The sequence below is a fragment of the Pleurodeles waltl genome, chromosome 3_1 (assembly GCF_031143425.1).
Source record: "Pleurodeles waltl isolate 20211129_DDA chromosome 3_1, aPleWal1.hap1.20221129, whole genome shotgun sequence".
NCBI lineage: Eukaryota > Metazoa > Chordata > Amphibia > Caudata > Salamandridae > Pleurodeles > Pleurodeles waltl.
The window spans coordinates 272,896,886-272,922,372 of record NC_090440.1 but is presented as its reverse complement, the minus strand read 5'-3'; positions in this window follow the sequence as shown (position 1 = coordinate 272,922,372).

Genomic DNA, 25,487 nt, shown 5'->3' with positions numbered 1-25,487 from the left:
CGTCAAAAAGTATAAATATGGCCCTCAATATGTCCTCTGGTGTTGATGCATCTGCATAGGGGCGCTATCCATTTCTTCCTCTGCACAGAATATCTCCACAGATGAATAGTAGATGCACTACTGTTTCAGCCCTTTAATTGCAGGCGAGGCAAATGTCTGAGACAGCCACCAGTCGAGACCACATTTAACAAAAAGATGTAGTATTTAGGATGCCATATCTGAAATAGCAAATAAAGATTTTTTGCAAGGGGGACGCTGAAACAAAATACATAAAGGTCTCATATTGGGGAGCAGGTTTAGAATTCTAAACATTTTCAACCAAGCTACCAATCTTGCAGTTCCGTATAATTTCCTCCAGGGCACATTTCCATCAGGTCTCCTTATATTCTGCTATCGAAATTCACACCAGTTCCTCTGGATGGAACCAAACATTTTTTTAGACCCAGTTTTAACAAACTTGACTTTGTAAAGCATAGTCAATGTACCTTGGAACTGACAGGTAACTTTAAGCAGTCCTTAATGCCCTCTTTATAGGCAGACAGTTCATTATAAGACCATTAATGATGCCAGTATAACAAAGAACGGCTACAAATCTTCCTTTAAATTTGTCGGTGTGCCAGATCCAAACATTCGGGAATCACAGGGGTGCTCTGTAGCAAAGCTAAAAAAAATCTATTCTTAGTCACTGATAGTAGATTGAAATTAGAACGCACCATATGTCTGCTTCATAAAGTGCTGCCCCAAAGGCCTTCATTTTATTTTATATATACAGTATGTGTGTATATATATATATATATATATATATATATGTATATATATATATATCTTAAGGGCAGGAGAAAGTGCCCTTGAACCCATACGGTTATATATTTCCTCTATACTGACAGAATAATGTAAAAGATTAATTTGACAGGCTCTGAGGTATTCTCATTTCCAGATAAAGTTCGACACTTGCTTGATCTCTGCATTCCCTACGTTTAATCATATTTTAGGGACTCTCATGGCATTAAAAACCATTAATTTAAGGTTTGCACTGTTCAGCTGCGTTCCCTTTTCTACACAAAATGAATAGAAGTCATGTAGCAGCTGCTGCAAGACTTTTTAGGCTATGTTTTCTTAAAAATGTAAAGTGATACCTAAATACCATATGTTAACCCGCCATGCGCCAGGCCTTGTGACAAAGAAAGAGTGGCGTACACTGTAGTGGCGTAGAGTGGATTACTCTAAAGAAGAGTTGCATATAGTGGAATAGCATACAGTAGGATACTGTACAGTGGAATGGAATGGAATGGTGGGTGGAGGGGCAGTTAGAGTGGCATAGAGTGTGATATCGTAGAGTGGAGTGGTGTACAGAGGAGTAGGTTACAGTGGATTAGCATAGAGTTAGGTGGTATACATTGAAGTGGTGTAGTGTAGAGTTAGGGAAACTTATAAACTGGAGTGTCGTCTCATACAGTAGCGTGTAGTGCTGTGTCCTACAGTGATGGAAACTGCTATAGAATTAAGTAGAGTGTTGTACAGTAGAGTGTATGGGCATACAGTTGAGTGCAAATTTAGACAGTGGAGTGTACTGACAGAGTGAAGTAGAGTCAAGTAGAGTGGCACATAGGGGGTCATTCCGACCCCAGCGGGCGGCGGGCGCCGCCCACCGGGCGGAGACCGCCAGAAGACCGCACCGCGGTCAAATGACTGCAGCGGTCATTCTGACTTTCCCGCTGGGCGGGCGGGCAGGCGACCGCCAAAAGGCCGCCCGCCCGCCCAGCGGGAAAGCCCCAGCAACAATGAAGCCGGCTCCGAATGGAGCCGGCGGAGTTGCTGGTGTGCGACGGGTGCAGTGGCACCCGTCGCGATTTTCAGTGTCTGCTAGGCAGACACTGAAAATCATTATGGGGCCCTGTTAGGGGGCCCCTGCACTGCCCATGCCTGTGGCATGGGCAGTGCAGGGGCCCCCAGGGGCCCCACGACACCCGTTCCCGCCATCCTGTTCCTGGCTGTTTTTACCGCCAGGACCAGGATGGCGGGAAGGTTGTCGGAATCCCCATGGCGGTGCTGCGAGCAGCGCCGCCATGGAGGATTCTTTGGGGCAGGGGTAAACCGCCGGGAAACCGCCGGTTGCCCTTTTTTGACCACGGCTTTACCGCCGCGGTCAGAATTGCCCATGAAGCACCGCCAGCCTGTTGGCGGTGCTTCCGCGGCACTCTGCCCTGGCGGTTTTCAACCGCCAGGGTCAGAATGACCGCCATAGTGTGGTAGTGTTTTTAGAGTTATATAAAGTGGAGAAGAGTACACTGGAGTGGCATGGAGTGGAGTAGTGTACAGTGCAGTGGCATAAAGTAGAATAGCGCGGAGTGACGTAAACGAGTGGCATACAGTGGAGTGTGCAAAGTGTATAATGTAGTAGCATACAGTTGAGAGGCGTAAAGTGTAATAGTGTATAGTGTACTACAGTACAGTGAAGTGGCATAGAATGAAGTTGTGTAGACTGGAGTGGCATACAGTGGAGTGGGGTAGAGTGGAATACCATACAGTAGAGGGGCAAAGATTGAAGTTGTGTACAGTGCAATAGTGTAGAATGGAGTGGCTTACAGTGGAATACTGTAGAGTGGATTACAGAGGAGTGGCATGGAGTGGAATAGTGTAGAACTGAATAATGTAGAGTTGAGTGGCATACTGGAGTAGTGTACATTGGAGTGGGGTTGAGTAAAGTAGCATTTAGTGAAGTGGCAAACAGTGGAGTCCAATGAACTAGCATAGAATGGAGAGGCACATAGTAGAGTGGAGTAGTGTACACTGAAGTGGCATAGGGTGGAGTAGGGTATAGTGGAGTGACACACAATAGAATAGCGTAGAGTGGAGGGGTGTACAATAGAGTGACATAGACTCGAATAGTGTATCGAGGAGTAGCGTACAGTGCAGTGGTGTCAGGTTCAATATAGTTCTCAAAAGCAGAATGCCAATATTTCCCCAAGCCTACCTCAGAACCCCTCAAACCTCTAAATGTAACTAGAGGCACAACAAGTTCTGAGGCGGGAAACGGGATGGGATGAAAAAAAATAGACTGCCTCGCCCAGACCTTCTATGGTTCTCTCGCCTTGCTCCTGGTATGGCAAGGGTATTGCGCAGTTGAAGAACTGTAACAACAATACATATACATATGTATTAACCTTTCGATCAAGTCCTATCATATATCTAAACAATGTGGTCATACTAATAACTAACATACCCTTTTGTACTAAGGCTTTAGCTTCTCTTCTGTATTTTCTCAACAAACTTTACTTAACATTTCTTAATCTTGTTAGATATTTACATTCTTGTAATGTTATTTACAGTTTCCTTTTGTGTCAATACCAGTATGTCTGTACTTCTTCCTATATAGGGATACTTCTGTAACTTCAAAAACTGCTCTCAATGGAAAAGTTTCTTTGCTGCTTGTCACTGAGGAAAATACAGTAAGTATGACTGCAATTCTTTCTTTTCCTCTTGTCAGGCAGTTCTTCACTTGACCACCAGAAAGGTTTCATGAATTCTATTCGAGCCGCTGATATATGAAGTTATGACCGAGCAGGAAAAATCCTTGCTTCAGAAACGAAGTGAGAACACTACTCGCTTGCACATGCTCCGTGACTCAAGATTAAGGATGTATAACAATGAGTCACAAGATCTTTAAGTGGCTCCCCATCAGCATGAGGAAGACAGTGACGCAGGCACTGATCACCAACTGACTGTACTACGGCAACACTCTCTACACAGGCGCCACCACCGTAGTCATGCAAAGACTCCAGATGATTCAGAACGCAGCTGCCAGACTGATCCTCAGAGAACCCACATTACCCAGCACCTGAAGAACCTCCATTGGCTCCAGATCCAGAAAAGATGCCACTTCAAGTGCCTCACCCATGCCTACAAAGCCTTCCATAACCAAGGACCTACCTACCTGAACTACCACCTTCACCTCCACCAACCGACCAGGAACATCCACTCGGCACACATCACCCTCGCAAAGATACCACGAATATGCTGCTGCATTGCTGGAAGGACGCTCTTCCGACCTCACCTCCAAAGCCTGGAATGCCCCCACCTCTGCACTGCACCCTCACTGACCCACTCCAGAAATGGTCTGAAAACCTGGCTTTTTGAATAAACACCTGCAGCAAGCTCCTGGATACCCACTCGGGTGACTAGCCATGCTATTCAAATAACACCGTATTGATTGATTGATGATTGAGAGGGCTCAGCCACTGAAGCAGTTATTATAAATAACACTCAGTTGTGCAGGCCTCATGTAAATGAGGCCCAATGTATGTTACAGGTGATTTCACTCACATATAACTATCTCTAAATGTCTGACAGGCTGATTGAGACACATCAGAACATATCTCATAAGTGTTAGTGTCCAAATGCTCACAATTCATCATTGGGCCTGCACAGGACATGGACCGAAAATGTCTGTTACTATGAAGCACTGACAGGTACTGAGCTCCATTAAATCAAGGAACAAGGATGGCTACTGTCTGATGTGTATAGCATTGTCATGGACATATAAAGATATTAGAAAGGCACAGCTATTGTAATACCTTGCAGCATGTGATATGTAAAATCATTAGGTGCACAGAGCCATGAAAGTCAGGTACCCTTGTGACATTTAGTTAATGATGAGACATTTGAACTGGTTCCGCAATCTGGCCACCAGATGCATGATTTGGCTCATCATATGTGTGTACACTTCACCCTGCCTTGCATATGTGTATCATTAAAGCATGTCAACCAATCCATTTGATTAATTGCAACCTGAAGACTTACACAGCCAATTGCTATTTATATGTACTGTACTTCTCTTGTCTACAGTGTATGTGCTCCACATTACAGTGCAATGTATAATGGTATGTCTTGTAGGTCAACCAGATCCTTACATGGCGGGTGAGGTGGAGAGCTTCAAAGATCCAGATATTACCAGTGAGTGTCATCCTGAATGCTTAATGTGTAGTGCAATGATTGTGTGTGATGTAGGATAATGTTTGCAATGCCATGTTCAATGAGCATACCTATTCCAAAGAAATCATATGTCATAGAAAGGATTCTTCATGAATCTAAATTTCACATTTTGCATGTGCATTAGCATCTGACTAATGTCAAGGTGAATATATTGCTAATCTCTGCCGGACCACACGAGAGGTGGGCTGACAGAGGAGCCATGACCAAAATGCCATAGTCTGTGAAAATATGTGTTGGTGGATTCATAGGTGAACATATCTGGGGATGGTACACCTTCCAAATGCATGTCAGGTGCATTTTTCTACACTAGTTGCACACATTGCATTCTCTGTCCAATTTGTTTGGCTAGTCCACACAGGATGTGAGGAGTCACACCACAGTGAAGACAGAAAGAGGAAGTGTAGCATGCCCAGATGCACCATTCCACACATGGAAATGCATTTGAAGGCCTCACTCATGTTGTCTAACGCCCCATACTCAATATCAGATACATAAACATACCTTTGCGCTATCTACTTAACAGACATGCCAAGGTGTGTTTGACCAGAGGCATGTCTGCACAGCATAGTCATCCAACAGGCCACCTTCTGGTTGTGTTACCCATGACAGTCGTCAAATGTTTTTCCCAACAGGTTTACACTTTGGACAACAATTGCTAAATACATTACAAGATACCCGGTAAGATGAGATGTAGAGCATGCATGCCCACACCCATCACATGGATATGCTAAGTGTTGCTGTGCAGCAAGGTGACATTAATATCTGACACGTAGGGACATGTTAGATATGGGGTCTCTCGTTGGCAGAGGTATACACCCGTGACCAATTAGGGAGCACAATCCTAGTCAGGGCAAGTCACACACAATCCAAATTATCCTGTGCCCACCCTCTGGTAGCTTGGCACTGAGCAATCAGGCTTAATTCAGAAGGCAATGTGCAAAGTATTTGTGCAATAAAACACACAGTAACACAGTGAAAACACCACAGAAAGACACCACACAGGTTTAGGTAAAATAGAGAATATTTATCTGAATATAATACTGCTGAAAAAATGAAAATCCAATGTACACAAGCAAAGTTATGGATTTTTAATGATTAAATCTTACTAAAGCACCTAGTAAACACAATAGCTCCAACTGGGGCTTTCACAGCACCATTGACGGAGTCGTTCCCAACAATCCGACACCACCGGTGCCAGTCACGGAATCACACGGACCCCCAGGTACAGTACCTTTTAAAAATGAAGAACAAGGACGTTGCACAAAGTCAGAAAGAGGAGTAGGTGCGTCGTCATTCCCTTATGGCATCCCAGGAGAGAGGCAATGGTTCCACGCTACGAGGCAGGTGGAAGTGTGGCGTCAGCTCCGTCCAAAGGGGAGATGATGCGTCGTCGTCCGCGATGCGTCAATTCCTTGGGACCTAGCAGGTGTCATCAGTGGAGTCGCAGTGATGTCGGACTTGTGTTGCAGGCCGAAGTCAGTGCATGCAGGAAGGTCCACAGAGCGGCAGCAGGCTGTGGCATCGCTGGCGTCGCTGAAGTCGTTCCGAAGTCGTTCCAAAGTCGCTGAAGTCAGTGTACTAGCAAAAAGCTAGCAGTGGAGGTCTTTGTAGTCCCTGAGACCCCAGAACAGGAGGCAAGCTCAATCCAAGCCCTTGGAGAGCACTTTGGAGGGGAAGGCGAAGTCCTTCCAGCACAGTGAGAAGCCAGCAGGGCAACAGCAGTGCAGCAGTCCATTGCAAGAAAGCAGTCTAGAGAGTCCTTTGCGCAGCCAGGCAGGTTTTCGAACAGAATTCAGGAGCATGTCCAGAATTGTCTGAGTTGGTGGGGCTAGCGACCCAGTTTATATACCCAAAAATACCTTTGGAGTGGGGTAGACTTCAAAGAGTGGTTTTGAACTGCACACGTTCCCCTTTCAGTGCAGTCCTGCAGTAGGGGGTTTGGCAGTCCATTGTGTGAGGGCAGGCCACTGGCCTTTGTAATGTAAGTGTCAGGGCCTCCACCCTTCCAGCCCAGGAAGACCCATTCAATATGCAGATGAGTGCCAGTGTCCTGTCTTTGTGGTTGTCTGGATGAAATGCACAAGGGAGCTGTCAACTAACCCAGCCAGAAGTGGATTGTAAGGCATAGAAGGATTTAAGGGCAGAGAAATACTCATTTTCTAAAGGTGGCATTTCTCAAATAGTAATATTAAATCCAACTTCACCGGTCAACAGGATTTTGTGTTACCATTCTGGCCATACTAAGTATGACCCTGTTACTCTTTGCAGATCAGAATCTACCACTCAAACAGTATATGAGGGTAGCCATAATGTTAGCCTATGAAAGGAGCAGGCCTCATAGCAGTGTAAAACGAATTTTCGAGTTTTGCACTACTGGGACATATAAAACACACATGTTCATGTCCTGTCTTTTACCTATATAGCACCCTGCCTTATGGGCTACCTAGGGCCTACCTTAGGGGTGACGTATATGTAGAAAAAGGGGAGTTTAAAGCTCGGCAATTACTTTTAAATTGCAAGTTGAAGTGGCAGTGATACTGCACACAGGCCTTGCAGTGGCAGACGTGAGACATGGTTAAGGGCTACGTATGTGAGCGGCACAACCAGTGCTGCAGGCCCCGTGGTAGTATTTAATTTGCAGGCCCTGGGCACAAGTAGTGCACTTTGCTAGGGACTTACAAGTAAATTAAATATGCCTATTGGGTATGAGCCAATGTCACCATGTTTTAGGGAGAGAACATATGCAGTTTATCACTAATTAGCAGTGGTAAAGTGCGCAGAATCCTAAAGCCAGAAAAAATGAGCTCAGAAAAAGAAAAGGAGGAAGGCAAAAAGTTTGGGGGTGACCCTGCAGTAAGGCCATTTCCAACAATCTAGATGTGCCACGATTATGCAGTTGCATTGGCCAACCTTTGCTAAGCATTAGTACTTTGGGCTTAGTAAATTTGGAGATGGGAAGTGTCAACATCAGGGCAGTGCGCGCTCTACGGGCGACTAGAATGCAAAAACCTAATAATTTCAAGCTAACATAATTTATGCATTGTGCTGATATGATGTTGTTTAACCTTTTGCATTGCAGAGTTCAATCCTGAGGACTTATGTTCAGCATGCATATAAACACTGTTCACATGTAATGTACTGCTGCAGGCTTTCAGACTGTGTCATGGTGTGGTCCCTTTCCAGGGCATTATAGAAGCTTTCCCTGCAGCATGCCTGGGTGTGGTTGGTGGGCTGGGCTAAGACTCTATAAAAGGGAGCCAGCCCAGCTCCACATGCTCACTATTCTGAGGTCCCGGTGCAGAGCAGTAGCAACTTCCTGAGCTCCTGTTCCGGCGGCCTACTTTGATCCTCCAGGCCTTGCCCTTTTTCACTTTCATTGGTGATCCTAGATCAGGGCGGTAAGACGGAGGTCGGGCTGGGCCCCTGACCCCGTTATCAAAGACTCTCGAGTTCTTGGGCCTAATCTTGCATGATAAACAATTTTATTCTTGTCCGTGTGAATGTGCGCTTGGTCGTTTCGTGGAATTTGCAAGCTGATATTCAAATCGGCAAGACACACGATTCTTTTCTTGTGTGTTAACTCTTGATATTCATTGTGCTCTACCATTTTATGGCATTTACAAGATAGCGTTCGAATCGGCAAGACGCACGATTCTTTTCTTGTGCGTTAACTCTTGATATTCATTGTGCGCTACCAATTTATGGCATTTACAAGGTAGCATTCGAATCGGCAAGACGCGCAATTCTTTTTCTCGTGCTTAATTCATGTTATTCATTGTGTGCTACCATTCCTTGGCAGTTTCCTGGTGGCATTCGAATCGGCAAGACACGCGATTCTTTCTTCGTGTCTAATTGATGTAATTCATTATGCACTACCATTCCTTGGCAGTTTCATGGTGGCATTCGAATCGGCAAAACACGCAATTCGTTTTCTCGTGCTTAATTCATGTTACTCATTGTGCGCTACCATTCCTTAACAGTTACATGGTGGCCTTCGAATCGGCAAGATGTGCGATTCGTTTTCTTGTGCTTTAACCCTTGATATTCATTGTGAGCTACCACTCCTTGGCAGTTACATGGTGGTACTCGAATCGGTAAGATGCGCGATTCTTTCTTCGTGTCTAATTGATGTTATTCATTGTGCACTACCATTCCTTGGCAGTTTCATGGTGGCATTCGAATCGGCAAAACACGCGATTCGTTTTCTCGTGCTTAATTCATGTTACTCATTGTGCGCTACCATTCCTTGGTAGTTTCATGGTGGCATTCTAACCGGCAAGACTCGCGATTCTTTCTTCGTGCTTAATTCATGTTATTCATTGTGCGCTACCATTCCTTGGCAGTTTCATAGTGACATTCGAATCGGCAAAACCCGCAATTAGTTTTCTCGTGCTTAATTCATGTTACTCATTGTGCGCTACCATTCCTTGGCAGTTTCATGGTGGTATTCGAATCGGTAAGACGCGTGATTCTTTCTTCGTGCTTAATTCATGTTATTCATTGTGCGCTACCATTCCTTGACAGTTACATGGTGGTACTCGAATCGGCAAGACGCGCGATTCATTTCCTGACTGTAATTCATGTTACTCATTGTACGCTACCATTTTAAGGCATTTACTTGGTGGCTTCTGAGTTGGCAAGTCGCGTGATTTATTCCTTGAGTCTAATTTGTGGTATTCATGGTGCACAATCATTCTATGGTATTTATTACTTATGTGAAAATCTGCAATGTGCGCAATTCATGTTCTGGCAATTTCAGAGAACAAAAAAAGACAGAGTTCTAGATGTAATGTTATGGGTTCTTAGTATGTTTCTCAAACATGATTCATATGATTTTTTAGAAATCATTCAGACTGTTTCCTGATCCTCATGCAAAGGATAATACCTGAATCTGAAAGTTGCATTTAACCTTTCTTGACTCCCTCACAGGTATCCAGTCATCTTGAAGCCTAGTAATTTTAAGTCTATGCTTAGGTTGTCCATGTTTTCAGAATGACAATGCTTAGAGTCATAGCCTAGTATTGATTCATATGATGTAATTTTGATATAGTGTGTTTTAACCTTTTTGCTTACTCCAGGTCTCCTTCCCAGCTGTTCCCTTCCTAATCCCCTTTTCCCCACTTGGACTCTCTTAGACTCTGTGACAAATATTAATCAGAGTATTGGAGCTGTCTTGTGGCGGAAGTGTTGGGAACGTGCACAGACCCCGAGGATCTGGTGACTCTGACAGGAAATAATTGGTAAATAGATGCTCACTTTATCCTTACAGATTATTTTTGGGTTTTACAATGCCACATGTGATGTTCATTACTAAATGATTTATCATGATGATTGAGCCAGTTCCTAGTTATCCTTTGTCTGATAGATTTTTATTCTGCTTAAACGGACAACATGATCTCAGAGCAGAAGAGGGCCCACCTCATCCGGGACCAGTGGTATCACCACATACCTCTAGTTGCCAAGGCATACAATGGAATGGCAAAATGATTTTTGGCGGATAGGGAAGCTAGAGCATGGTGTACCACATCCCAGGGACCACCCAAACCTGACAAGCCAGTAAACCTCAGGATGTTGCAGCAGGCCAGGATGGTTCAGCAGAACCTATTGCAAGTACGTCCAACAGCCAGCCCACAGGACCAGCATTGCCCCAGGCACAGACCTCAGGGCAGGTTACCAATTTTGAGCAGGTGATGTTAAAGGACATGTCTGACTTCAGGTTCCAGGTGGCAGGGCTTGAGTACAAGATGAACACAGCAATTTGGCTACTACAGAATCTGCAGCAGGCTGTGGACCAAAATTCTCCCCAAAACTGAGCCACAATGACCCTTTCTGTCCTTCCTCATGTTTCTTGTTGTTTTTAAAAATACTGTTTTCATTGCATAGTTTAGGGTTAGTTAGTGTAGCTATAGTGTAGGTATAGTAGTTTTACATTTTTAGGTGGGGTGGACAAAGGGAAATATTTTGGGGCTAGGAGTGTTTAGGGTATTTTGTGGGTGGGGTAGTTGATGTGTTGCATATATGTATAACATTTTGAAAAATATTAAAAATATATATTTGTTTAGGATTATATGTGTAGGTAGTTTTTGTATAGGTGTAGTGTCTGCTGTTTCTGTACAAAGATGTGTATTAAGTGGGTTGAGGGGTGATGTTTAACCTGCTGTGTTATATGTTTAGAGTATGCTAAGTTAAGGTAAGTTAGTTTTGGATGGTTTAAGGGTAAAATAGTGTAGTTTAGATAACCTAGTTTAGTTTAGGTGTATTTTAGTTTCTGTAGGTTAAAGTAGAGTAGATTAGATAGTTTTCTGTAGGCTAGGTTTTATGATTCCATTAAATATCTTTGAATTCTACATAAAAGTCTACCTCATGTTTATTGTGTAGGGGTTATCAAATGTGCCTACGCAATGTTAACTTACATGCATTTGTCTTTGCTAGCAGTGTTTTTAGACATGTGTGACTAGGTAAAAGGCCTATGGAGAGGAATCTGTCAGGTTGTATATGGAATGACTTTAAGAACAACAAACATAGTTGTGCTCTGTAAGTGGCACTCAATGTGAAAGGGGAGACAGGCCAAAACAGATATTCCCATTTTGTTGCTCTATGTGTGTAAGCCATGCCACATGCATTGGAGGTGTGGGGATGTAAAACCATTGTCACGAATTCAGAACCTCCGTGGTCAAACACTGATTGACAGACCCTTCCACACTGAGCCTTCCATCATTTGCTTGTCCGAGCAGTGTTGTTTGTTGGCTAGTATCCATGGATAGACTCCCACCAGTTCTGTGACTTAATTCACCATCAACACTGACTGCATTCAACAGGTTGCACTTCATTTTGGGACCTTGATTGAAAATTTGCTAGTCTACATACACATAGGGTTCACATTATTTATTTCCCTCAGCCTGAAGAGCTTTGTCCGTGACACCATTACACATGTATCCCTTTGGGGAGGATTTGTTGTATTTGCCTCACACAACCCACCATGTTCTATTTAGTCCATGCTCTTACAGACATACAACATACAGATTTGACTCATTTATTTACATGTGCAACATTTGTAGGATCACAGGCACAGTTCTTGCGACAACAACCTCAAACACTTTGTTTTTGCCATTGAATGTCCAGACAGAGTCCATGGGTGATCCACTGCATGTAACATGTGGAGAATAGGAGTGTTTCAGTGAGGAGGAGAATCAACAAATTGCCAATAGGGAAGATAGACCACATTGACAGTCCACAAATAGGTGAGGTCAAAAGGTGGGACAGCAAATTAAGGACGTAACCAGTTGTGACATTTACTGGCATAGTCATCAACAATGGGCAAAGGAGAAACTGGCATTTCGGCAATGAATATTGCTACCAGGCAGTTTTACATTGGAAAGATGTGAAGGCCACATCTTCCTCCTCTGATGTGTGTGGTGCTTCATGTGAGGGGGGTGTTGTAGATGCTGGAGGCAAAGGAGGCACACACACACATCAGGGGCTGAAAATGAGGTGCCCCAGTCCTGCAGCAGCATTTCTCTGTGCCAACAAGTGAGGCAGCACTGCACTAAGAAGGGCCTTCTGGTTTGCCAGCACAGCACTAATGTTGCAGTGGTAGGAACCCCGTGTTGCGAAGTATGTGTCCTGCTTCTGCTTCATGGGCTCCAGGATCATGCGTATTGCCCGCAGCTGTGTGGCAACTTTGCTGGTAACACTTTGGTAGTGCAGTTGTTCATGCACTGCCTCATGCCACCAGCAATGTCAGCCAGGGACTGTTGGAGTCCACAAAGCAGAGTGTAGGTGCCTTGTATAGCAGATGTCTTGTCCTTTATTGGACTGAGGTACCTACGGCCTGCCTCTAGAGTACAAATAACTGTACAGCCAAGGGCCCAGCAGGGCCACAGATCATCTTTGGTCTCAACACACATTGTCCTCAGATGTGCATCACTTGCATTCACCCTGACCCAGTCAGAGTTAGTACATCACATGGGTTTGGGTGGTCCCTACCATGGCAGCTGACACCTGTGCACATCAGGGCAATTGTCATGCCTGTTGTACACAAGGCTCTTATATGTTCCTATGTGTTTATACTTCATATACCCCACACCTGACCACCATCTCAGGTGAGCTGGTTCTCCTTTGACAAGCATGTGCCTTTGATTTCCCTAACCTTGCATATTAATGCTTATGGGCCCATGTAAGACAAAGTGGCCTCATAGCGAAAGGTGGTCTTCATTGCTATTGTCAGGTTGTATAGGGGTCAGGTGTTCATGGGACATATGTTGATGCAGCTTCCACCGCCGCTACATCACTTTTTGTGACACACCAGCAATGCAAACTGCAGACCTATTTCAACATGGTCACAAGAGACCACTTTGCATGGCTTTTCCTTGGCTTGGAGATGTGGAGTGAGTCAAGACAGCACAAGTTGCTGGTTTGCCTTACTCTACATCAGGAGGGCATAACATGGGAATTGTATTGGCTTTTCTGATGCAACAGAAATGGGTTTAGTTGTATTCCATGATTTCCAAGGTTTTGTGACCTGGGTAATGCAAAAAAGACTTACACCTCCCCAGGGGAGCCATGACGACAAGGAGTGGTATGTTTTATCATCCTATTTTTTCCTTTTTTCTATGTGTGCTGCATTCTGCCACACATATAGGAAGAGGACAAAGCCTGACATGATTATTTTTGTGCAGAAAGGTGGATTCCAGGGTGCTTCCGTTTGGCCCTCAGTAGCCTAGTGTGACATGGTGAGAGGACAGAAATACATGTCATTTTGTTGGTACAGGCCATTCCTCCCCTTCCCATGTGGCACAGGCAATACAGCAAGGTGACTTGCATCACTGCCCTGCACCACTTAGTTTGGGATTGGGGCCCCATGTTTTTTTACTTTGCATTGTGGGACTTGTAGTTCTGGTGACTCCTATTTTGCATTGCACTACATGTGCCAGTTTATACAGGTGGGGCTGGATTGGTGCTGCACTTCACACATGTAATGGATGCATGTGACAGAGCCTGACTAAGCTGTGAGACATATTAGTGGGCAGTGCGAGTGAAATTCAGTGGCATTTAATGGGATATGATCCAGATTCCTGCCCTTTGCCTTGCAGGCAGCGCAGTGGAGCACTGGGACATAGCTAGCTGAACTGCGCAACATGACTGTGTTTGTGGTGGTTCCTCATGTGCTGGACTATAGTGTCTGGGGACTCCAGCCATCAACTGGTCTGGGATGATAGCTACCACCAGCTCTTCCAAGGCATCCAGCTCCTCCTGGAGTGCAGGGCTCCCTCCTCCACTCTGCATTGCTACCTTTGGGTTCTTAGGCAGTTTCTCTTTTATCTGGCACTTATAATAATGCCAGATCTTCTTGCAGTCAGTGATGGTCCTCTTTGCTTGTCATTGTTGTTTTTCTTCACAATGGGGTGCCAAACGGCCTCTATCCTCCCTAGTGGCAATTTAGAGGTGATGGAGAGCTGATGTTGGTGATCTGTCACCTCCTAGATCAAGATGTCATTCTCCTCCTCACTGAAGTTACACTTCCTCTTCCCTTGGGAGTCTGTCTCCCAGGGGAAGACATCCTGGCTGGTGCTGGGGTTGTTGTCCGTGCTGCTACTGCCTGCTGCCTATTCCATGGCTGCCTTCTGTGAATTGTACCATTTTCTTTCAACAGAGCATCATTTTTTGTACTTTTCTGATGCATTTTGCAGTCAAAAGTGACGCAGGACCGATTTGCGTCACTTTACATGCCACTAGTTTTTGCGTCACTTTTACAATAGTTGCATCAGATTTACCTACAAAATGCCGCAGTCAGGATCCTTATGCCATGGTGTGCCGTAAATACAACACTTCCATGGCGTATGAGTCTGAGGTACTGAAGTGCAAGTTATTTTGATGCACCACTAACGAAAGGCAGCAATGCATCATTTCTTTTAAATATGGCCTATTTTCCCTATTTTTTGTGCTCCCAACCTACTTCCAGTTTGTGGTGGAAACCAGTGTTAAACCCAAGGGTGAACCAGAAAAACTATAGATGTCGCAAAGGTAGACAAAATTCTGAATTCAGCAAGGGGTCATATGTCTAAATCCCTCAAGGTTTTCCCATGGCAAATAACTGTTGAAATAAAGAAATATTGAAAATGAGTAGGAAAAAACGGGCATTTGTGCCATTTCCATCTGTAACTTTTTATCACAGAGGCCAATTTACAAAAGCAATATACCATTATGTCCGCTAGACCCTTCTGGTTGTGGGGATATATAGGGTTTGCAGGCTGTCCAAGAACCCACGGTGTGCCATTTCCATCTATAACTTTTTATCACAGAGGCCAATTTACAAAAGCAATATACCATTATGTCCGCTAGACCCTTCTGGTTGTGGGGATATATAGGGTTTGCAGGCTGTCCAAGAACCCAAGGTACCCAAAGACAACAACTGAGCTGCATTGTAGAATGGTTTCCATTGAGTACCGAGTATAGTCAAATAAATATAGAGAAATAGGCAGAGTGAAAGTTCTGGAATCTGTGGAGAGTCATGGATTTCCATCCACCCAGCATTTCCCTAGTGGCTGTGACAGGAAATAGCCCAAAATGCAACATGGACACATCAAATTTTTACACCGAAAACTGACCTTTTTTTCCAAGGTGAGTAGCTATTGATTTTGTACCCTTTTTCAGCCTTCACCTAAGGAAACCTAGCCAACCTGTACATTTTTTAAACCTAGACGCCAAGGTGTATTCAGGGTGGTCTGACTTGTGTAGGTTTCGCCATGTTTTTACCCAAAATCCCTTGCAAACCTCAAACTTTGACTAAAAAAACACATTTTCCCCACAATTCTGTGATGGAAAGCTGTGGAATATCGGCGGAGCCACAGACTTCCATCTACCTGGCATTCCTCCAAGTCTCCCGATAAAAATGGTACCTCACTTGTGCGGGTAGACCCAGTGCTCATGACATAAAATGATCAAACCAAGGTCAATAGGACTCCCCTGGTGAGGGCTCCTATTGACCTTGATTTGAGCTGCTCCTATAGCGGGTACTAGGCCCAGCCACATGAATGGGGCTTCATTTTTTCAGTACAAGTGGGGTAATGCAGAGTTGTCTTGCCTTGATTGGATACTGCAGCTTATTTGCTGTGGTCCTGGCCTGATTGAATACCATGAAATTGTTAAAGTATGGTGCTGCATTTACTTGCTCAGTGCAGTGTGATTTGCAGTTTCGGGACATCAAAAGCTCCTTGTCTAATGTTCCTTCATTAGCTATTTCAAAGCACAGAAAAGTCGACAATGTTTATGTTGATTGTGTTCTCTGGCAATTGCTCTTTGGCATGCCTTAAAGCCATCACAGGTGCTATAAAATCTGCATAAGGACAGATCTGTTGTTTGTTTATGCTATCAAAGTGCCAGTGACTGGAAGACCATTATAGGGGAATATGATATACTGTATATCCTTGTTCCTCCAATATATTTGTTGTCCTCTAAGTGTGAGTCTGCCCATCTGTTACATATGCTGTGTACATGGGCAGAACATATTGTTGGGGACATGGTTTAAATTTTGGTTGACACATGAGTGACTTTCACAGTGCATTCATGATAAGTGCCCAGTAACGAGACGCCAGTCAGGGGGGTGATTAGAAGCGGTGAGTGGAAGACACTTGATGTCTCTGCTCTGTAAAGCAACTGTCCTTTTGGCTATTATGATGGATGCTGCTGACATTCACTAGACGTAACTTCCCTGATATATGAACTTTCAGCGGGGTGATATGGGTCTTAATAATTATTTTTTGATTCCTAAATATATAGTGGAACTTGGCCAGTGCCCAATACACAGTTACAACACTCTGATCACTGCTGGTATAGCACTATTCTACTGGGGATGGGATATGAGAAGCAAATCCAATAGTAAGATGCCTGTTTCTCAACAATGGTGGTAACATCCATAAATAATATGGGAGTTCAGGGGTGGGCCTAATTAATGCTAGTGCATCCTGTAAACAGTGTTTTAATTTAGCAACTGCATCAGTATGTTCTTCTATCCACATCAACGTCTTGACTCCTAATAGGTCACGGGGGTTTAACATAGTGTGCAAACAACAGAGGTGTAAATGTTCTTGAAAAACTCAATATTTCTAACAGGGAATGACGGTCACTAACACGTGGGGAGGGGCAGCATAATTATAACTTGCAACCTGTCTTGTGCAATGGAAATCCATTTCTGGTATATTGTGAGGTGCAAAAACGTTATTAAGGGACTTGCTGGTCTCAGTTTGTCTTTATTTATGAGTAGCCCATTCTGCTGTATTGCCTGGCATGCCTCAGGAACGTCAGACAGGTGTTGTATTTCATTTTCACTGGCATTCAGGATGTTATCCACATACCGCATGACTCTTTCATGGCAGGTGATATTTGCAAGGATTTCTACTATTTAACGTTGTCAGACTATGCAGAAGCACATTAAAGACATACAGATTACTTCAGAAGTGTAAGGTGGTATACCATCTGCTATTTTCCATGAGGGGGCAACCCTAAAAGCCATTTCTCAAATCCAGTGAAAAGTATATTGTGGCTTTGGGGCTGATCTTTGCAATGAGTCCAGGAAAAGTGGCCACTTCTCGTGCCACAGAGGCTAGATCTATATTTAGTCCCTGGTAATCTACACATAAGTAGTAATCTTGCTGTCCATTAGTGTTTATATGTTTGTTTTTGCTACTGACCATCAGTTTGCACAGAACCTCACCTGAATAGGTGCAGATGGAAGCACATTGTGCTGCAACAGACCTTTAACTACTACACTAATATGAAGTGTGCTGTCTCTAGAAATGGAGTACATTTTTGACACTGGATCTCTCATTATCTTAATCTCTGCCTGTACTTTGACCCTTCTACATCCATTTATGTGTACCCATAATGAACTGTATGTGGTCAGGATGTTTAGGAATTGCTAGCCTGTGTAGGTTGTAGGAATGGGTCGAGTGGATGTAATCATTTGTGTCTGATGTTGTGTTGGCAATCTGAGTTGGTCTGGCTGCATCTCCTGTGGCAACTGCCATAGCATCACAGTTGACATAACTATATTGAGGTTGTGCTGCTCTATATCCTTTGTCTCTAGCAAATTTTGTGTCCCCTCTGTTGCCAAATCCATATAAAATTGTAACTTGGTTTCTAGTACAAATGTCAGGTTTTTGATGTTGATGATGGAGGAGTTATGTTCTGTAATATAACTTACTGTAAATCAATTTTGAAGTCCTCCATTCTTTCTTACATTTGAGACATCTCATTGTCTTGCAGTAAAATAATGTTTTATATTGTGTGCATAACAAAGCTCAGAAAGCACTGCACAACACCAGACCAGAATACCTCAACAGACATCTCTCCTTCTACACCCCGAACCGACATCTTCGCTCCGGTGACCTTGCTCTCACCACTGTTCCACGCATCCACAGAACGACCACTGGTGGCAGATCGTTCTCCCACCTCGCTACAAAGACATGGAACACTCTTCATATCCATCTGCGACAGACACAGGACCTGCTAACCTTTAGGAGACACCTCAAGACATGGCTGCTCACCTTCTGTCCCCTCCTCAGCGCCTTGAGACCCTCACGGGTGAGTAGTGTGCTTTACAAATGCTTTGATTGACTGATTGAAAGCAGTTGTATCTGCTTTTGCGCTGAGACCACTATTATCATCTAATGCTTGGTTGGCGGTTTGTTTCTTCTTCTACGGCCTGAATGATGACTTAATTTCTCTGTTTCTTTTTTAAAGCTGGGTGAGCAGTGTGTAATATTTCCATATGTGCTCTTCCTGGCATTTTGGGGACAAGGTGGAAATACATCCATGCAAATGGACCACCCGAGCTACGTAAACATTTTTGCACAATTGCTCGTAATTTTTCCTGATCTGAGGGTAAGGTGCCCTTTGAGTCACATAAGGCAGTTGAGGTCTTCTGTGTGGACATGCTGAGTGGTGTTTTAAGGCAACAAGGCATAAAGTGGTGCACAATTCTCACCTGGAATGTTATTTTGGATGCTGTCTTTGTACAGTGTGCTCACAGGTGACAGATACACACACTGCTGCCACCATATATCAATTCTGGTCTCCCATGAGTCTTGGCCTTGACTTCCTGCATAGGATTGCTCATAATCTGAATCCAGCGGGCTGATTCTTGGAGTCAGGCCAATTGCCACCAAAGGTGTCACTGGACTAGAAGTCAGCACCTTGTGAAAATGTGAAGCATAATACACACATGTACGAAAATGTCTCTTCATGCCTGGTCACCCCCATTTGTTTGCTAGGTTTATTGCTGGATTTTAGACTCTACGCACTGGTATCCAGTGCCCAATGCATGTGCTGTGACCACTAGGACATGTCAAATTGGTTAAATCCTCGTTTGACATATTTAACTTACCTGTAAGTGTCTAATGTATGGTACAAAGTGTACCCAGAGCTTCCAAGTTAAATTTCACTAGTGGACTACAGCAAAAGTGTGCTACCACTAAAATGACAATGCAAAATATGGTGGCAGCCCTGCCACCATTACCATGGTTGTGCAGATTCAAACTACAAATTAAACCTGTAAAAATAACCCTTTTAAACAAGCCTAAACCTCGCTTTTAAATGTTGGTAAGCCACCTCCAAGTTGACCATAAATGCCCATAAGGCAAGGTTCAAGATATAAAAATTAATGCTGAATGCTATTGTAATAAGAAAACACGGATCATGCGTGTGTGCTATGACATAGGCCTGTCTCACCTATTGCAGTCTTGTTTGACCACGAGGGTGTGCCAAAAGTGCTATTCTCACAGTGCTGGAAGGCTACTGCCTTCCCTAGGAGTTAAACAGCATGAGTATGGTGGTGGCAGCATACTGTGTAGTGATCTGTAGGAGGGAGCAGGTCCTTTTTAACCTGTGTCACTGGAGTGAGACCTACAGGCTCATTCATTTGTAAGGTTCTGGTGCTGCATGATTAACTCACCCTTGGCCTACATTGGTTTGTGTGTAGTGCAGTGCAGTGCATAAGTGGTGTATCTTTACTCATTATATGTGTGCTTGGGTACTGTACAGTCCAGGGATAATGCAGTACTGAGCAATGGGTGAATGTTAGATGTATGTGCTGGGTGTATGTATGCCTATGGTACAATACATAAAGTATACCGTGCTGTGCAGTGTATATAGGTTGTATACATGCACTGGGTATATGTGTGCCTGTGGATGCTACAATACATGAAGGGTCCTGGGTTTCATTTTGGGAGACCCAGATCGCAGTCGAGCCGTGATCAATGTAGGAAGCTGGGTTCTGGTTGCAGTATCCCCCCACTTTTTGCCTGATTTTCAATGCAACTTTGACGTATACTGGGTTCCTGCTAACCAGGTCCTTAGTGCCAGTGTCCTTTCCCTAAAACAAGACCCTTGGTCACTTGATCCCCAGGTGGCCAGGCCTTTAGCACCTCTGTAAGTCCCTAGTAAATGGTACCCCTGGTAACTAGGGCCGAGGTATTGAAGAGGGTCCCTAAGAGCTGCAGCACAGCTTGTGCCACTCTAAGGGACCCAGCACCAGCCTCATACAGACTTTCACTGCAGTCCACGTGACAAAAGTGCTACAAAAACTGAAAACATGACATGGCACACAGCCTGTGTGCCATGGCCCCTAAACACTGCATGTGATATTTGTAAGTCACCTCTCCAGCCCTAGGTAAGGTGCATTATATTACATGTGTGGACATATCTGCAAGAGCAGATATGCCCCTTCTATGGTTTTGTCAATTCTTAGATATAGTAAGTGAACAGGGAACCAATTTTAAGTACATGTGCTGGACAATGGTCAATAGGAGTTCCACATCTACATGAATGCTGCACTGAAACTAGAAATGTTTGGTATCAAACACCTTGTATTAATAAACCCTCAGTGATACCAGTGATGGATCTATTAATGCATGCACCCAGAGGGCGCCTTAGAGGTGAACCTTGAAAAACCTACCAACTACCGGTGTGCTGAATGACTAGGTTTGCCAGGTGAGTTTCTGACTCCCAAGGGTGAGAGCCTTTGCTCTCAGGAGGTCAGGAATTAAGTCTGCTCTGGCAGGGGTGTTGCACACTCCTGCCAACAAGGTCAAATGCAAATCTCCATTCCAGGGCAGGAGGCTTTAAAGAAGCCCACTACCTTTTTTATGCAGATCTGGCCTTCCTCAGAATGGAGTAGCCACCTCCCATGCCCTAGGGCCCATTTAGCACCTGAACAGCCAGGAAAATTAGCTATGCAGGAGGCGTGTTGCATTTGCAGGCTGGACACACCTCTAGAGTGACCAGCCTTGAATGAACACAGCCTTAGGAATTTCACCATCTTCTGTGTGGTGGAATTAGGAATTCCGGGACAAGGTGATGCTCACTCCCCAAATGAAGTGGTCATCTAAGGGGCATAGTGACCCCAATGCTAAGTAGCCCACTGTTAGACCTGACAGCCTTAGGGTGGTCACCCCCAACTTTTTGCATCCCTCCCTCCACTTTTGAGATACTGTTTTTGCTAGTTTTTAGACTTTGCTCACTTTACCACTGCTAACCAGTGCTAAAGTGCATATACTCTCTCCCTTTAAACTTGGTAACATTGGATCACACCCAATTGGGCTATTTAATTTACGTATAAATCCCTAGTAGAGTGCACTATATGTGCCCAGGGCCTGTAGATTAAAAGCTACTAGTGGGCCTGCAGCACTGATTGTGCCACCCACTTCAGTAGCCCCTTAACCTTGTCTCAGTCCTGCCATTCGACCTGGCATTTAAAAGTACTTGCAAAGCATAAAACTCCCCTTTTTCTACATATAAGTCACCCCTACGGTGTGCGCTAGGTAACCCCTAGAGCAGGGTGCTGTGTAGGTAAAAGGTAGTACATGTACCTGTGTAGTTTACATGTCCTGGTAGCGTAAAACTCCTAAATTTGTTTCTACGCTACTGTGAGGCCTGCCCCCTTCATAGGCTAACATTGGGGCTGCCCTCATACATTGTTTGAGTGGTAGCTGATGATCTGAAAGGAGTAGGAAGGTCATATTTAGTATGGCCCAAATGGTAATACAAAATCCTGCTGACTGGTGAAGTTGGATTTAATATTACTATTTTAGAAATGCCACTTTTAGAAAGTGAGCATTTTTCTGCGCCTTACAATCCACGTCTGGCTGGGTTTAGTTGACAGCTCCTTGTGCATTTACTCAGACACACCCCAAACACAGGATACTCGGCCTCACTTGCATACATCTGCATTTTGAATGGGTATTCCTGGGCTGGGAGGGTGGAGGACCTGCTCTCACACAAAGGACTGCCACACTCCTTACTGGGACCCTGGTAGACAGGATTGAACTGAAAGGGGACCTGGTGCACTTCTAAGCCACTGTTTGAAGTCTCCCCCACTTCAAAGGCACATTTGGGTATAAAAACAGGGCCTCTGCCCTACCACCTCAGACACTTCCTGGAGAAGAAACCAGAACCTGCACCCTGACAAGAAGAACTGTTGGCTGCCTAAAGGACTCACCTGACTGCTTTCTGACAAGGACTGCTGCCTTGCTGTTGCCCTGCTGCCTTGCTCCTCTCTTTCCTTGCTGCAGAAGTGCTCTCCAAGGGCTTGGGTAGAGCTTTCCTACTATTCCCTGAAGTCAGGACCAAAAAGACTTCTCTCCTGCAGCTGAAATCCCTGTGCGGCAAAAATTTGATGCACCGCCTGCCAAGAACGACGCACAGCCTGCTCGTGGTGAAAATTTCACTGCACGCCGAGTCCGGAACAACGCAGCCCGACTTCACAAACAGAAGATCGACACAGCGCCAGCGACGCTACCGGAACTTCAATGCACAGCCCTACTGGATCGACACAAGCCGACTCAGAATGATGCCGCCCGACTTCCTAAGGGGAATCGACGCAACACCTGCCATGCGGAAGAAAATTCCACGGATTGCCTACCGGAATCGACGCAGCCGCTGTGACTTCACTCCCCAAGCCCAGGATTCCACGCATCGTCCCTGGGGGCATCTAAAAAACCCCGCAACCCGAAGAGGATCCAAGTCTGCGCCGGAAATCAACGCAACGCCTTTCCTGTATAGAAAATAACAACGCAAGTCTGTGTACAAAGGGGAAAAACCGATGCACACCAGGTACTTTGCCCTGCAAGAGACACTTGTTGTTTCTAGGAGAACTTAAGACACTTTTTATTGCTTTTACAATAATCTTTAAACTCTAAAGATACTTGATATCACTTTTAGTGATATCCCTACATTAGCTTATTTCATCTTTAATCGTTTTGACCTGCATTTATTCAGATAAATATTATATATTTTTCTAAACACTGTGTGGGGTATTTTTGTGGTGTTATATTGTACTATGGTATGATTTATTGCACAAATACTTTACGCGTTGCCTTCTAAGGCTACCAGAGGGTGGGCACAGGATAATTTGGATGGTGTGTGACTTACCCTGACTAGAGTGAGGGTCCTTACTTGGACAGGGGGTAACATGACTGCCAACCAAAGACCCCATTTCTAACACCCACTGGCTACTACCCTTCACTCCCCTCAACACTACCGAAATTGGGTATTTAGGGGACCCTTTGATACCAGGAAGACAGATCTTCAGTGGACACAAAAGAAGGAGTGAACAAAGAAGCCCTCTGACCCGAGAACTGAGGAGCACAACTGACTTGGCGTCAACCCTGACAGCCTGCCTGCTGCACCTAACTATGGAGGAGCAACTGCCCTGTCCTGCCACTGTACAGCCTCCAAGAAACCGAGAGAGCTTCCTGTGCTTCACAAATTGCCAAGAACTCCCTTTGAACAGAGAAGCGGCTTCTCTTCATCTGCAGGCACCGTTTACAACATCTGGTACTCTGCCCTGTTGGCCATCGTTTCCCCCTAGGGATCAACGAGCTAGGAGCAGACTGTTTGGAGCCCAGGAGATCAACCCGTCACTTCACCGAAGTCTTGAGATGCTGACCCCACCCAGAGGCTCCCTACACCTATACCTCGGGTACTAGGCCCCTTACAGCAACCAAGGCTTGTTGCTGGTCCAATCTGGACTCCAACTGCACCGAATCAGACCTATCATCAAGGAATGTCAAGATTCACAAGACCATTAAGGAGAGTGGCCCCACTGCCCTGTTTCCCCCTTCACCAGGTCACCAAGACCCAGAACAAGTCCATGACCTTAGTGTGGACTTGAACCCTGCCCCATACTCACCTTAAGTCCGGAGAACAGTCTTGTAATTCGCTGTGAAGTGTCCGAATTCAGTATGTGTTTTTCCCCCATTGGATAACATCACCTGATTCCAGTGATTTTGGTATCTGAATTTATATGAAGGTATGGTTATTTTTCATAAATGAGTGTTGTCTTTTTTTATTAAGTGTGTGTCTCACTTACTGTCTATGTGTGTGTTTTACATGCTTAGCACTACCCTTTGATATGCCTAACTGATTGCCCACACTACCACTAAAGAGACCGTTTGGGAAGTCATTTGTGCCTCTGTGATAACTTTGGGACTCAGGAACTCCAGCCGCTTCACACCTGCTGGTGCAGGTAAGACTGATTTTGGGCCTGTCGGCCCCAGGAGTCCTTGCTGCTTGTTAGCACTACAGCAATGGTACAATGTTCACTTTACTTTAGAGTCAAAGTGGACTCTTGATACTCGGATTACTAGTGGGGCACAGCCTAAATTTTACCAATAGTGAATGGGGAATAACCACTACCCCGTGAGGGAGTCGGACAGGAAATTGCAGAGGAAACACTAGAGCCCTGACGTCAGGTGGGGCTGTGTGATTGTTGTATCCTTCCTTTGTGTTGGTTAGCAGTAGAAATAACATACTTCTCTTTTTTTTATAAAAATGAGTATTTGGCTGGACAATGATTTATTGCTGCTGCATGCATTCTGAGTTGTGACCCTTTGTTCAGTACCCTTTATCCACCTAGCCTTGGACTGCTCTACCACGTTACTACTGAGAGTCAAGGGCAGAAAGGGTAAATGGCCCAGTAGCTCAGGATCCAGCAGATCAAGCCCCAGCACAAAAGAAGTAAAAGGCCTCAACCCCCACGGTTGGGCCCAGTGGCCATCTAAAAGGGCTTCTGACAACATATTTCTCAATTTCTCAATTACTCAACCAACTAGTTGCTATACCCTTTTTTGAAAATAAAGCTGTTTTTTAAATGCTTGTCCATTTCTCATTCAGTTGTTATAATTTGGGGTTGACATAGGTATGGTATATTCATATTGTTTTGTTTTTATGCTGTAGTTAATTTGCAGAAAATAGTGCGTGCTATATGCTGTCCCTCTAATCACTTAAGTCTTCCTTAAAACTATAATCCTTTGAGGCCTGTGACCAGCAAACCAAACAATAAACCTTATAATGTGTATGTATTGCGCTGTCTAAAATTAACCATAGCTCACCGTTACCCAATTCCATGTGTGAGTAGCTCATCCAGTCTTTGTTTTGTTTGTTGCATGCTTATATTTGTTGTCCGAATTCAAATGAAATACCTCGCTGACCTGGCTACT